Source organism: Epinephelus fuscoguttatus, linkage group LG2 (genome assembly GCF_011397635.1).
Source record: "Epinephelus fuscoguttatus linkage group LG2, E.fuscoguttatus.final_Chr_v1".
NCBI classification, from domain to species: Eukaryota; Metazoa; Chordata; class Actinopteri; order Perciformes; family Serranidae; genus Epinephelus; species Epinephelus fuscoguttatus.
This window is the reverse complement of record NC_064753.1, coordinates 3,272,926-3,289,291: the sequence shown is the minus strand read 5'-3', so window position 1 is coordinate 3,289,291 and position 16,366 is coordinate 3,272,926. Positions and strand designations below refer to the sequence as shown.

The 16,366-nt window shown below is 41.1% G+C and overlaps 1 protein-coding gene and 1 long non-coding RNA gene across 2 annotated transcripts in view; both read left to right on the top strand.

Moving 5' to 3' along the window:
- efl1 (elongation factor like GTPase 1) overlaps nucleotides 1-16,366 on the top strand; it is a 310,425-nt gene that overhangs the window by 45,934 nt on the left and 248,125 nt on the right. The gene's annotated exons all lie outside the window — the stretch shown is intronic.
- LOC125905696 (uncharacterized) lies at nucleotides 6,522-8,891 on the top strand. The gene is made up of 3 exons (XR_007451687.1): nucleotides 6,522-8,111; nucleotides 8,210-8,272; nucleotides 8,758-8,891. It is a non-coding gene; the product is annotated as an uncharacterized LOC125905696 (long non-coding RNA).

The following is a 16,366-nucleotide window of genomic DNA, read 5'->3' as shown; positions in this document are numbered from 1 at the left end:
TGGAGGAAATAATGTGGGAGAAGTGAGCTTTACTGAGTGAGTTAACTTGTGCAGTTTGAAGATATAATACCATCTAGTGTGGTTTGTTCTTTTGTTGTTTCCTCTTGGAATCTTGAAGTCAGGCTGTGGCCCCATTTGTATCAGATTTATACAAAAGAGGGGTGCAGTCAGTCCCAGTGAGTGGGCAGCATTTCTGCTGTTGTCAGGGGCAGATTATGGGCTGTTTTAAGTGGTTTGTCATCATGGAACTGAACCCTGTGTTGGATACCGTCACTCAAGCCCATTGTGAGCAGCTGTCGTCACTATGGTCTTTTTGAAGAGAGTATATTGTAACCAGTATGTGCTACCACCAAGTATTGTGTGACGAAAGGAATTAGGGTTGGGCAATAATACGGTAATAAGGTATACCGTGGTATCTAAATATAGCAACGGTATCAGTTTCATTACCGTCATTAAAAAAATCTGCCGCCCGTATAGGCCTATAGGGGCCAGATATAATATTAAATATAATTTATTTAATGCCTAAATAATGAGTGTTTGTCCAGCACCGCGCTTGATACAAACAACACGGCAGCGAGCGGGGAAGAACTCTTTGTGTTCGTGTGCACACCTGTGTCTGTGTCTGTGTGTGAGTGCTCACCTGTGTGTGTGTGTGTGTGTGTGTGTGTGTGTGTGCGCGCGCATCAGGGCTGAACTCCGCCGTGCGACACAGAGGGCAGAGGATTTTTTGTGAAAAAATCTGAGATTTTTTTTTTTTAAGGCCATATCGCCCAGCCCTACTATTACAATTTAAAACTAACAGTAGGCTATAATGTTTCTCTTATAACTGCCCTTAACTGTTGTCGGGAGATGACAAAGTTTTTGGACGTGACGTTGTCCAAAAAAAAAAAGATGGCAAGCCGCACATCAAGCAAGTTGGTTGCAAAAAAACCCCACAACTTCTGCAAGCAGCAGCAGCATGTCTAGTAGCCATCAGAGTGGAGGAGGGAGAAGCGCAACAAGACCACCGAAAAACAGATAACTCTGGTCCGTGTCCTTCAAAGAAGAGCCGATGCAGAGGCAGGTCCGGTCGGCACCATACAGGAGCGAGCAGGAGCAGAGATAACTGGCTGTTGTCGCGAGCCTGTTATTCAGGGAGATTTAGACCCCCTTCTCAGGTGGAAATGTGATGGAGCCAGGTGTTTTTCTCTGATGTCGAGGGCTGCCCGAAATTACCTGTGTGTTTGTTCTACAAGCTCTCCATCAGAGCGGGTGTTCAGCACCGTGGCCAAAGTTGTCAATCCTCTACGTGCCCTGCTCCAGCCGGAAAAAGTAAACATGCTGAATAATTTTGAAGCATAGGATGCTGCTATACTTATCATTATACTTTGTTTTTATTTCATTTTCAATGAGGAGTAGCCTGTTCTGACGGACAGAAAAGTTCAGACTTGGAGAGGGTGAACTTTTCAAACTAAAGGTAGGCTCTAAAAATAAACCAGTGAACCAGTGAACAGTAGGCTATTTCCCGTTGCTTCTCAGGATAGGATTATATATGCCCATTTTCGGTTATGCCTTATTTATTGTTCTGTTTTTCTTATTTGATAAGCCCTAGTATTGGATGCTGTAGAGCTGTGCTTTTAATTTATTTGATTTATGTTGATAGGTTCTAAAAGTAAACCAGCGGACTTTACCTGCTGCGGTTTGAGGATACGCTGTATAGCACACGTTATCGTTACTGCCGTTGTTATTTATTGTTACTTTTTTGGAAGTGGACTGTAGCCCACAGACAATTCATTCTGTTTGGTTGACTGCTGTATTTGCACTCACAATTTGTTAATATAAGTTGTTAATGTTGTACATGTTTTGTTGTTATTTTTCAGTATTCTTAAGCTGCGTTCACACCGGGCGTGAGTGAAGCGAATTACTCACACGTAACACGAGTTACGTGTGGACGCTGGACCATTTAATTCGCGTTATCGCGTCATTCGCGCGAGTAGCGGGGAAGCCGGCTGTGCTAACTGGAGATAAGCTAGTGCTAACGTTCATAGTACAACCATTCTGCAAACTAATTAAAGACATATATTTACAGAACTTACCAAGTAGACCAGTCTCCTCAGCGATTTTCACCCAAGCCTGCTCCTTTTTGTTGCAGTCTCTGTAGAGTAGACACGTAGTATCATATTGCTCCGGGTAGCCACTGACGACCATGGCTGAGATAACCACCATCGCTGCTTTGTACCTGCTCTGGAAGTCCCAGATGCGTCGGAGGGCCAAACGCCATCGTTTTTGGGTTCACCCTATCCTGCAGAAGCGCATCCAGCTCGGCGAGTTTCACCACCTCCTCCAGGAACTCCGTCTGGATGATAGCTGCTTTCAGCGTTACTTCAGGCTGACTGGGGCCCAGTTTGAGGACCTGTTGGTGAGGGTTGGCGCCAGGCTCTCCCGGCAGGACACCAACTACAGGCGCTCCATTTCAGCTGCGGAGCACCTGTCCATCTGTCTCCAGTGAGTAGCAGTTTATTGTTGTGTGATTCTCCCGACATCACTGGCGTGTCAACAACGTCCAGTTGTTGACACAACGTCCAGTTGTTGACACACGCCAGTGACGTCAGGAGAATCTCACGCGAATTCGCCTCAAAAGTTCGTTGAGGTGTTGGACGCAAATTTCACATCTATCGCGCCACGCTAGATGCCTCTATCGCGTCCATCACGTTGCACTAGACGCGTCCATTGCACCGCCTGGCGCGAATTCGCGTCTAATTGCGTTTTTGCATTGACTTTGTACGTAATCTTGATGCGCGAATTTGCGAATTCGCGTTTGGTGTGAATGCAGCTTTAGGCCTATGTAATGTTTGCTATCCTGTTTCTGAACGGTGTAGGCGCAAGTTGACATTTTGGCAGCTCCCTCTGAGCCCTTCAAAGTGATTTTTAATTAGTCACTGTAATACCGTATACCCCGGGAAAATGTGAGGAAGGTTTATTGGTAACAAATTTTAGATACCGCCCAACTCTAAAAGGAATATTAGCTCTAACTGTAAAGATTGGACCAGACTCTGAAGATTTCAGGAATGATGGGAGCCAAGAGGATGGATAACCATAGCGAAGCAGTACCACAGGATGCCACTGTAGATTTTAACAGCTTATGTTGAAAATATTTGAACAGGGTAATAGCAATTCCACATGTAAGTTCAAATACAATGTACATTTGTTCCACAAATTCACTTAAAAAATAAAAAAATAAACTGTGCACACAAAAAAAATAAAGACAGACCCGGGTCTATTGTTCAATGTCTATTTAACACTCACAGTCTGCAATCCAAAGGTAGGTATGGTCTCTGTCCTTGAAGAGGTATGTGTGTGTTCAGTTCAATCCTACCAGTGCGTAGTACTGGGATGTAGATTCGTAATGTAGTCAGTCATGGCTCAGGCTACTACACCGAAGAAAGTTGTGGATATTTGTCGGGTTTGTTCAGTGTCATTCCTGTCATCGAAAGATAAGTACTGGATATTTTCTGTTGTACTATGGACAACAATTCGGGGAACAGCAATTGTGTAGTCGGGTGTAAGGCAAAGATAATAAGCTGTTGGTCAAGGAAGTACGGAAGTACACAGATTTGGATCCAATCACATCACTGGCGTTGGGAGCCAGCGCTACTTCTATTACAACTTTCCTATGGGAATGTCCACAGACGACAGAGTCAGCCAGTGTGCTGATGTCATTGGTGTCTGTGTAAGAGACTAAAACACATGCTGTCCTGTTGTGATCTGAATCAGTCGCACACAGACGAGACGTGTGCTGCTGGCCAGTGCTGCTGCTGTGTTAACTACGTTCAGCAAACCAGCCAGCAAGAAGCAAAAAACCTTGCACAGTTTCTTCCAAACAAACCGTGTAAGTTGAGTAATGCTGTTGCATGTAGATAATGTTAGCTAAATGATAACTAATTAGTAGTTGCCAATATATCAATTTAAGCTAGTTAACAAGAATACTAATGTTACTGTTACCTATGTTAAATCACTTGCTTGCTACTTTCATGCCAGGAATAAACCCACTCCTTTCTTTTGCACAGAACTTGTGCTCACTATTGCTTTGCATATATTTTTAATCTTTATTGCTACAATATGAAGAGCAGGGTCAAGGAGGAGACAGTGGACCAGAGGCCAGCAAGGATGATTGTGCAGGGTCTTCATGGGTGAGAAGAGATTATAACTGGCTGAGAAAAAATATCTATAGCATAAAAGTGACTGGAAAAGCTATGTCACCACTATTATTCCTAATTCTATTTATAAATTTTGCTTTGCAAATTTATTATCTATATTATTACAATAGATAGAAGAGGGAGAGGGAGAAACCAGGCAGGTATTTGGCACTTAATTATCTGGCTACTTACCCTGTAGATGCTTGAGGGTCATTCTGTGTCAACTCAACCAGAGTGTGGCAGCTAAAACTATAGATTTTGATAGTATATAATTTTAAAGAACTTAAGTCGGTCCTCTGGTGCTGTACTGTGGCTGTTGGGGTTATGTGGTTCTTTAGCCGCCAAGGAGAGGTGCAATTTAATACGAGAGGATGATAAAACACTCAATAGACTCTGAACAATTTGTCCCCCTAATTTCTGAAATGATGGCTATGCCCCCTGACAGTTTCTGTATCTCATGGGCTGGGCTCACTATCCAGTACTGGAAAAGATTCTCTCTGAAATCTTTGCTGATGGCTCTGAAATGTCTTGTGAAGTCTCAGCTTTTCTTATGTGGCCTTAATATAAATAAACCTGACCAATGAATGAGGTCAAGATAAAATTACATGTGCTAATTTTATGAACAACATCAATCATGGAATAAGGCTAGTAAATTCAACTTAATGCTCTAATTCACAATCTCTGTGGTACAACATATGTAGTTCACTTTAGTTTCAAAATCACAACTTCACTCATAACTAACCAAAATAATTAAGCTAGAGAGCTATACTTGTAGTAGAACTCCTACTGCAGTTAAGCTGCATAGAATAAAAAAAAACAAAACACACACACAATTAACAGCATCAATTTGGTCAGTGGTGCACCTTCAAACTATTCCTCAGTTATTGCAGACTGTACAAATTAACCATTAGCCTACTAACAGTGAAATTCCCCAGCAAAACACAGTAAGGCAGCAAATAACTCAGAATTAACATAAAAACTGCATAGAAACAATATAAATGTCAGTCTCCTTATTACAACAACATGACAGAACATGTCTGTTCATCAGCAGTATTTCTTAAACACAATTACATGAACCACTAACAAATTTAGCATAATCAAATGGGATTTTACATGGTAACATTTAGCACTTAAGCTTGTGCTCATTAGCCGCGTGCTAGCGAACATTCACATGCTAATAAGTCGCATGCTAGTGGACTTTCAGATGCTAACTTGTTACATACTAACAATTGACTCAACTCACCAGTGCAATGTTGCAATGTATAGGCTTGGAAACGGTGTCCGGCCTACTGTGCAAGCATACAGGTGGCGTTCTCTTCTGCTTTTACCACACTGTAGTTTTACAGTGGTATGAAGAAGTTTAGGCACCCCTCTGAGACTGCATAATAATTTACTCTGTCTTCACAGAAAATGATCACAGTGGCATGCCATTCATTTTCTAATAAAAGCTGAGTACTGGGGTTTAGGGGAAGGCTACAAAAAGCTATCTCAGAGATTTCAGCTGTCAGTTTCCACTGTGAGGAACATAGTGAGGAAATGGAGGACCACAGACACAGTTCTTGTTAAGACCAGAAGTGGCAGGCCAAGAAAAATATTGGAGAGGCAAAGGCGAAGGATGGTGAGAATGGTCAAAGACAACCCACAGACCACCACCAAAGACCTACAACATCATCTTGCTGCAGATGTTGTCACTGTGCATCGTTCAACAATTCAGCGCACTTTGCACAAGGAGTAGCTGTATGGGAGAGTGATGCGGAAGAAGCCTTTTCTGCACACATGCTACAGAGTCACTTGAGGTATGCAAAAGCACATTTGGACAAGCCAGCTTCATTTTGGAATAAGGTGCTGTGGACTGATGAAACAAAGATTGAGTTATTTGGTCATAACAAGGGCTGTTATGCATGGCAGCGAAAGGACACAGCATTCAAAGAAAAACACTTGCTACCCATAGTAAAATTTGGTGGAGGTTCCATCATGCTGTGGGGCTGTGTGGCCAGTGCCGGTACTGGGAATCTTGTTAAAGTTGAGGGTCGCATGGATTCCACTCAATATCAGCAGATTCTTGAGAATAATGTTCAAGAATCAGTCACAAAGTTGAAGTTACACAGGGGCTGGATATTTCAACAAGACAGCGACCCAAAACACTGCTCAAAATTTACTCAGGCATTCATGCAGAGGAACAAATACAATGTTCTGGAATGGCCATCCCAGTCCCCAGACCTGAATATCATTGAAAATCTGTGGGATGATTTGAAGTGGGCTGTCCATGTGAAAATGAAATTGCTGATCCAAACACCCAATGATTTATAAATGAAAATAATGGAAATTGTTAGGGGTGCCCAAACTTTTTATATGACTGTATATTTCACATAAAGCATGAATTAATACTTTTCCAACGTGTCTCGCTCAGTTTCTTACCACGTTCATAAAATCAATAGGCTCCATGCACACATCATTTCCGCATTTGGTGTAAGGGTGCTATGATATTTCCGGTTGCGGCGTTCTGAATGCAGAAGTGCCGGTATCGTGGCGGAGTCTTCTCTAAAGTTCACCTGGTGCCTTTTAGAACTTACGGTTAACGACGTCTGTCGTATTGTCTGAGCATCAACCACTACACCACAGAGTAAACTTGAAAACAGATTCAAGTTTTACGTTTCTTCCTACCTCTGCAATTTTGAAGGTAAGTAAAGTTAATTCCAGCTAGCCTGAGCTAGGAGTCTAGTACTGTGACTGTTGTGATTTTTAGTCATGATCCGTCTTGCTACAGGTTAATCATGTTACTAGAAATGGCTATTTTTTTTAACGTGTTTGTATTTTTGATGAAAATATCAGGCAAAAATAGATCTAACTAGATCACAGTGAGGGCTCACTGCTAGAGATCAATGAAGAAAGCAGAGACGCCACATCAGCTGAGAGTAGGATTAGTTAAAATGGCATGCTCACGTTCAGAGTTCTGTTAAGTATCACGTTCAAAGTTCGGTTGAACATGTTCAAAGGTTTGTTCAACACAAGTTTTACCCTTTCTGTTACTTCACTTGAGCTTTGATAACCACAGGCAAAGATGTTGGTAGCCAAATGCAGTTCCAGAGTAGCTGAGTGGGAATCAGCAAGCCATATAGGCTATTTGGTATATAGTAAACAAATGGGAGATGTTTTACCATTCAAGTTATTATCAGAGTCGTACTTTAACTTACCTTTATGGTTCCAAAAGTAGAAAATAGTCCACTTACTTAGCTATTCTTCAAACTGCATGTTCTAACTCAAAGCTGTCCTGTCATCTTTACTTCTTTACTAACATACGGCCCCAACTATTATACCTATTAACTGATATACCTGATGACACTCTTCAAGAAGCAGTAGAAGCAAAACCTGCACTGTTCTGTTGGTGGTGGCACTGGCCTTTTATGTCACTGTATGTATGTTTAAACATTTTCTCTGGAGTTAAAATGAAGTTCAAGTTGAAAATATGTTCAATTCATAGTTCACAGAAACATGAGCTTGTTCATTTAACTATTGTATTTGAACTTACTAGTTCATGCACAACACTGCACAAGAGTGAGATAGTATAGCCAAGTGGTGCAAGACAGTAGGTGAGTCATGCAGAGCAGCACAAATGTTACATGAGACAGTACACGAGTGGCTTGCACCACTAACAACATGACAGGACAGATTTTGCTCTTATTGCCGTTGCTGGAGACCATCTTTTCAAAAGCCATTCATTTTTGCCTCTTTGTATTTCAGATGACATTACATGATTCACAACCAGTTGTGCTGGTAAACAGCTACTGCTCTTGTGTGGCTGGTTGTGGAATCTGCAACCACTTAGTTGCATTGCTTTACCAGACAACCCATTGTTCCGAATGTGGCATGTCTGTCGTCCCTCCTGTTCTTTAATGCACGCAGACGGAGCAGAAGTGGCATAAACCACAAACAATGGTTTGTATCATTTCAGTATTTAATGCTTGATTGCTTGTATCATACTTTACTACTCACTTTTCTAACACCACCTTTTAAATAAATGGGGGTGAGGCTAGGACCAATGGATGCCATGGCTGTCAAAAGCCCAAACCATGTGCTACAACAGCCAGTGGAGTTAGGTATGTAGCATCAAATTTAATATGCAGACTGTGTTGTAATAATAAATGCTGTTGATTGTCCAATGAGAATGTTATTCCATTATTGCTGTTGCTGGAGACCCTGCTCTCTTCAAAATCCGTTCAATTTTGCCTCTGTGTACTTCAGATGATATTACGTGACTCTCAACCAGTTGTTCTGGTTAAAGGGCAATTTTGGTGTAATTTGACCCATAGCCCTGTTGTTTGAGCTCACCGTGTGCTGTCCATAGGAAGAAGAATGAGAAACTTTGACACAACATAGACTGAGTTATGGACAGGGAACTAAAGCTGAGGCTCTATGCCCCTATAGGTCAGCTTTAGTTACCTGTCCATAACTCTCGTTCTTTTTTCTATGGACAGCCCGCTGTGACCTCAAACAGGGCTATGGGTCAGTTGACAATAAAATTGCCCTTTAACAGACTGCAATGTGTTGTAAAAATGTTTTTGACTGCCTTATGTTATTTCAGATCTGCACTTTACAAGGGCTACAGCGGTGAGCTCCCAGACCCCTCCACCCTCAACCCTGGACCTGCCTACGCTGGAATGAAGCCAGAATCTCTTCCACTCATCTGCAAAATGAACATCTCAGCTGATAAGCCACTAGTGGACTCCATCTTTGGGAAGGTACAAGCTGGCAGTGTACTGTCCTATCAATACCCACCATCTCCATCTAACAGTGTTGTCATGCATGAGGATGCACCCCCATTCCCGAGTGTGCCCCTAGAAGGTTATCATCTAAACTCAACTGAATGTTCATTTATGAACTCAAGCATTTAAAAAAAAAATAAAAAAAATCTGTCATTTTATTCAGTTGTATTGCTATTGGATTCTTTTATTTTTTACATATAAAAGTAAAAAAAACATTGCATATTGTGATTGTGATTATGGGAAATGCTTAATATCATAAAAAGTATAAATGCTAGAAATGTATAAAATTATAGCCCACGTGTCCTGAATTAGCTGAACGATTAAATGTTTGAATGTTGTGTTGAATTTGGGGTTTGGCATCGCAGTTCGGTGCAATCTAAAGTGATTTGAGTGTCAGCGTAGTCCTGAAACACATCTGGCAGGTGAGCTTTCACAGTGTCCTCATCTAGCCAAATACCCACAGCCCTCAATACAGTGTACAGGAAGTTAGCCCAGGTGTTAATAATGCGGCTTACAGTCGACTGATGCATTCTGAATCTGTGGGCCAAATCCTTTTGCATCAGTCCCAATGATAGGTAGTTCATAAACAGGAAGAACTCGTCAATGGGTTGAAGAATCTGAAAAAAAAAAAGATTTATTTTATTAATACCTAATTGCAAGAAATACATTGTGACCTGCACAAGTTATTCTGAGTAAAGGATTAATTTGAAAATGATGATATGCTTTGTAAGGACAACAGGAAAACATTTACCGTTGCATTAGCAGTGTGAGGGACCTGATCAGTCTTCACTACACTCCGTGCTCTTGTAACCTGTACGATCTTTGCTTCCAAAAGGCCATCAGGTGGGCGTGACTTGCATATCTGTGGGACATTCATTCAGTCATCTTCATTAATCATGAATTCTTCTTTAAATCATATCATTAATTCATCTTTATTTCAGACACCAGAGAGGGTCCGTCCATTAATTTAATTAATTTTTAATTTTATATACTTTATTAATCCCCCTGAGGGGAAATTAAATTTTTTCACTGTCCTGTGCCACTCACTGAGCTGTATTGTGTACACCAGTGGTGTGCAAGTTACTTCCAAAATGTAATGCATTATACATTACATATTATTGTCATTTGGAAGTAATTAGTTACCTTACAACATTACCGTTTCTGAATTGTAATGCATTACACTGCATAAGATGGAAAAACGTAGCCTAGTTTGTACATTGTGGAAGGTGCAGTAGGCCCCAATGGCCACTTGACTGAGCGCCTCTGCCCATAATTCGAGGGAAGTATGTTCATTTTGCAAATGTAGCCTCTCAATATTGAATTCTAGCAACAGGAAATAGTCAACTAATGTGCATGTAATGTGTTAGTTAGTGAGAAAGTAGCTCGTAACATATTACTGAAATTTTATTGGTAATACCTTACATTACCGCATTATAGCAAAATGTAATACATTGCTGTAATGCACTACTTTTGTAATGTGTTACTCCCAACACTGGTGTATAACACTTGCATTGTCTTCAGATAGATAACTTGAGCTGTTTCAGACTTTTTCAAGCTTGCCAGGTTGACATTACTGTCCCTTGCCACTCATCACTCAGATCATCTCTGATTTAACCAAGACAAGCCTTGCATGCTTTAGCCTATGTTAATTGTCAAAATTCAGCATTGAATTGCAAATATGTTAATCCTTTGATCTTTGTTGTCATCTCTATTATACAACATTCTGGGACATTTAAGAAATAAGGTCAGGACCTGGACCACACATCTCCACCCAGATAATATTGTTGTTACTTTCTGCTTAGGCTACTGCTCTATGGCTCTAACACTTCATATCAGACAAAGACAGTGGATATTTTATTTGCTTGGTAAAAAATCTCATGTCCTCATCAGAGGCAGAAAACCATTCCAAACAGGTCTTGCGGCTGATGGTCAACTCCTCGATTTGTTTTCGGAGCCTTGCTATTTCATCCTGTAGCTCCTCGTTTTTCGTTCAAGGACAGGTGTAGCGCAGCAGGCGCGGTACTGGCGCAGTAATCATGGTCAGGAGGATACTGAGATGGGGGGTCATCATCTTCTGGGACGTCAGCCTGCGTCTTTGTTGGGATGGTGTTAGTTGGTCGCTCTGCTCTTTCCCAAACTCCAGGTCGTGGGGTTGGGGGATGGTAGTTGTTCCAGTGGAAAAAAACAGGGAGGGCTCCAGGTTGCAGGCATTGTCATCCAGCCGGAGTGGGAGGCTCGATTAGATCAACAGATCGAAAGTGTCACAAACATACTTGCAAACTATTCGTGACGGTAAAATGATCCCTCTTGATGTTGACAACCCACCGTCTCTGCAAGTGTTTATCTTTTGGAAAGGTGTGAAAGCTCAGGTAGGAATTACACCTCGCTGATGCTGTGCAGAGTGGCACACAGCAGTAGTAGCTTGAACTGCTGTCCTTGCGTTTTTGAAGAGATAGTTTTGTTCACTTAAATGTTATGTTTATATGTAGAGGGAGACACAAATAGTAAAACAACACAAGTTAACAACGAAAGGACAAGGCAAATATTGACCAAAGCGAGCGGTGAGGTCGCTAGCATAGCACAGTAGCAGCATTCAATGACCGCCGGATGTCTACAGCCATCCTGACATTTCAGCGGAAATTACATCATGTTCCTGCGTGCATGTAGACTGTTTCGCTCATCAAGGGTTCAGCCAAGACTGACTCTGCTGCTTTCACTGGGCTAGTGTGACCAATCAGTAGACGGTCAGGTGGTGACTTAAAGGGAAATTTCGGTTTATTTCAACCCGTCTCCTATCATCCTAAATTTGTTTCAAGTTACTAGTGACATAGAAATAATAGTTAGCTTGTTAGCCGTTAGCCTAGATACAGCCGTAGCGTCCTGCGACCTGTTAAAACGTAAATGAAAGGGCATCCTTTCAAGTGCAAAGTTAGTCCACTAAACAAGCTTTTTTTCCACAAAGACCGCCTCATATCGTTAAGATAAATGTCAGAGAACATATAGAATAACATGTAAACATGTTGTCTTACCTTACCGGTGTGCTGCCGGCTCTGCTTTCGGAGGCATTCCTCTTCTGTGGGCACTGGGGCACAGTATTCACAGGTAACGTTACACCACCAGTCTCCAGAGCTACGCAGCCTTGCAGCAGCCATTCCTCCTCTGTTGTCCTCTACCTGTTGCGCCTCTCTCCTCCTCCGTCCTTCAATTTCTCGAAGCTCTTCTTCAGTGTATTCTGACTCAAATAAATAAGGGCGGCCATCAAACTCTGCAAAATCAAATTCCTCCTCCACAAAGTCGAAGTCTGGCAAAAAGTCAGCCATTATTCTATAAATTTTTGATAAAATAAATGAATGAACTTTTCAGGCTACTGTCCAGTTCTGCCTTCCAGCTGTTGCTGCTTGTTCTCGCAAGATTTCAGACACGGTATGAGATCGCTGCTTGTTCTCGCGACATTTTGGCCGCGCTTTGGGAAGCTGAGGTAAATGGTAAACAGACATGGCAGTTTACCATTTACCTCAGCTAAATGGTAAATGGTAAATAGACATGGCAGTTTCCTCAATTTCCTCAAATTTGGCACAAACGTCCATTAGAACTGAAGAAGGAACTGATTTGGTCAAAATCACTGTGACCTCACAAAACATGAGCCATAATTCAGGAATTCATGCACTCATTATGTAAAAACTTCACAGAAATGTCTAATAGGATAAATGATGAAGTGATGACATAATATCCGAAAGGTCAATGGTCAGCTTCACCTTGACATCATAATGTTCTGCATAAACCCCTTTCTGGCCATTATTCAACATCATAACACAGGAACAGAAGAAGAGACATTTGGGCATGTACTAAATTGGTGACACCAATCAATCTATCAATCTATCAATCTTATTTATAAAGCCCAATATCACAAATCACAATTTGCCTCACAGGGCTTTACAGCATACGACATCCCTTTGTCCTTTGGACCCTCACAGCGGATAAGGAAAAACTCCCCCAAAAAAACCCTTTAACGGGGAAAAAAAATGGTAGAAACCTCAGGAAAAGCAACTGAGGAGGAATCTGTCTTCCAGGACAGACAGACGTGCAATAGATGTCGTACAGAACAGATCAACATAATACATTAACAATAATCAATATGACACAATGAGACAGAAAGAGAGACAGAGACAGAGAGAGATGCAGGATAGACGGTGATGACAGTAGCTTACAACAACATTAATGAAAGTAATAATATTATAATTATAATTCCGGCTATTGTGGTACAATATGTTGAAAGTATATATTAATATCTGATAGTATACATATGTGACAATAATCATATGTGTATAATAACAGTAGAAGTATGACTAATGACTAATGATGGCAGCAGCAGCAGGAGGCGTCTGGCAGGACCACGGCAGCAGCACAACCACACACGTCACACTATCCAGGCACAGCTGTGATATAAATTAACCTGCGAGACAGTGGAGCACAAAGGCTCCGGAGAAGAAGTCGAGTTAGTGACATGGAGTGAGTGAGTGAGTGAGTGAGTGAGTGAGCAGCAGATAACTGGAGCAGATCCATCATATCAGGGAAAAAAAAATGTGATGAACTGTTAAAAGTATGTCTGGGAGAAGATCTACAATTTATAAAATTAGTTGCACAATATGTAACACTCTGCCATGATACTAGAGAAACACGCGAATGCTGATCAGAACCATTATTGCTGTAATATAATATTGTTGTTTTTTTATTTTATTTTATTATTATTATTGTTGTTATTATTATTATTATTATTATTATCATTTAATATGAACTATGTGTATATATGTTTTTCATGGTATATGACAACTTGTAATTGCGTAATAATAACCAAACTTATTAATCCTTACACACACACACACACACACACACACTCTCACACATTATTCTATTTATTTTATTTTATTTTATTTCATTATTTATTTATTTTTTGAATTGAATTTAAAGAGAGAGAGAGACAGAGACAGAGACAGACAGAGACAGAGAGAGAGAGACAGAGGCTGTGTCAGCTCTGTCCGTGGAGACAGAGCAACATTTCCTGTTAAAATGTAACACATATGAAGAACTCAAGAACCCAAGTTCTTTTCAAAAATGAAACATAAACTCCAAGATTTTGATACTCTCTCTGATCAGGAGAAAATGCAACATCTACTTGGAAAAAACAGTGTTAGTGCCATAGAAGCAGCAACATATGTCAGTGCATGTCACAGCCTGACAGAGACACAACAACACAGTCTCCTTATAACACTCTGCCTATTCAATGTAAAATGTACTTAATGTAAAATATTTAATATATTTGTATCTGCCTATTTAATATGAAATGTATTTAATGTTAAATATTTAATGTATTAATTGTATTGTAATTGTATGTCTGTAAAATCTAATCTAAATAAATCTAATTTGAGAGAGAGAGAGAGAGAGAGAGAGAGAGAGAGAGCGCGCTGGGCTCTCATGAGGTGGAGCACACACACGACTACACGTACTTAGGACTACACATCACGTCCACGGGAAACTTTAACCTGGCTGTTGATGATCTCAGAGAGAGGGGAAGAAGGGCTTTCTATGCGATAAAGAAATCTTCAAACATTAATATGCCCATTAGAATCTGGCTCAAAATATTCAAATCTATAATTGAACCAATTATTCTGTATGGTAGTGAGGTGTGGGGTCCTCTTGCAAATCAAGATTTTGAAAAATGGGACAAACACCCCATCGAAATCCTGCATACAGAGATTTGCAAGAGCATCCTCAGAGTGCACAGGAACACCCCCAACAACGGGTGCCGAGCTGAGCTAGGCCAATTCCCCCTTTTAATTAGAATTCAAAAAAGAGCCATCAAATTTTATAAACACCTTAAAACAAGTGACCCCAACTCCTACCACTACAAAGCTCTGCAATGCCAAGAGGAGAACATGGAGAAGAGCCCCCTCAGCCAGCTGGTCCTGAGGCTCAGCTCCTCTAACAACACAAGACCTCAGCACAGCCCTCACACAATCTGGACCCACCAAATTATAGAGAAACAAAAAGAGCATTACATTAACTATTGGACATCGACCACACAAACGCAAAGCAAACTTCAGTGTTATTTGGCTCTAAATAGACAGTACACGGTGGCAGAATATCTGAGCACCGTGACTGATGAGACACTGAGGAAGACTTTGACCATGTACAGACTCAGTGACCACAGCTTGGCCATAGAGACGGGCAGACACAGGCAGACCTGGCTGCCCAGAGAGGACAGGTTGTGTGAGCTCTGTCCACACAGACAAGTGGAGACAGAGACACACTTCCTGTTGCACTGCAGCAAGTATGAACACATCAGAGCCGACTTCCTCTCAAAAATAAAACATAAAGTCACTGACTTTGATTCTCTGCCTGATCAAACTAAAATGCAACACATCCTTGGAGAGAACAGAGTCAGCAGCTGAGCAGCAGCAACATATGTCAGGTTATGCCACAGCCTGAGGGACAACCATCACAACACCTGACACACCTGTCTATATTTACAGTCCTTGTAACTCACAATCTACATTTTTCTTTATTCATTTTTTTTCTATATTATATATTGGTGTATTGTATTGTAGATTGGTGTATTTTGTATTATATATCATATATTTAATCTTTTTTTTAATAGTTTTCTGACTTACTTTTATTATTGTACTTTATTTGTAAATTTTTAATGACTTTGGCAATATTGTTAATCTACAGTCATGCCAATAAAGCTTATTGAATTGAGAATTGAGAATTGAGAATAGAGAGAGAGAGAGAGAGAGAGAGAGAGAGCCATGACTAGGGGCTGGTGCAGGGCAAGCCTTAACTATAACTTTTATCAAAGAGGAAAGTCTTAAGTCTGGTCTAAAATGTGGAGACAGTGTCTGCCTCCCGGACCGCAACAGAAAGATGATTCCACAGGAGAGGAGCCTGATAGCTGAAAGCTCTGGCTCCTGATCTACTACCATGAGTAACCCTGCATTCTCAGAGCACAGTGTTCTGGTGGGATAATATGGCACTATGAGCTCTCTAAGATATGACGGAGCTTGACCATTTAGAGCTTTATAAGTTAACAGTTGGATTTTAAATTCAATTCTGGATTTTACAGGGAGCCAGTGCAGAGAAGCTAAAACAGAAGAAATATGATCTTGCTTCTTAGTTCCTGTCAGTACACGTGCTGCTGAGTTCTGAATTAGCTGGAGAGTTTTTAAAGACTTAAGGCCAAAACACACCAGCGCCGTACAACGCGCGTCAAAATAGCCTCCCCCATTATTTTCTATTTACAAACCCACACCGGCGTCAGCTTGATGCGCGTCAACGTGCCGTGCCACGGCACTTTACGCTATTGTCCTATTTTTCCAGCGTCGCCGACCTTGAAAAAGCGCTATTTTGTATTTCCCAGCCTAGCGGACTGGA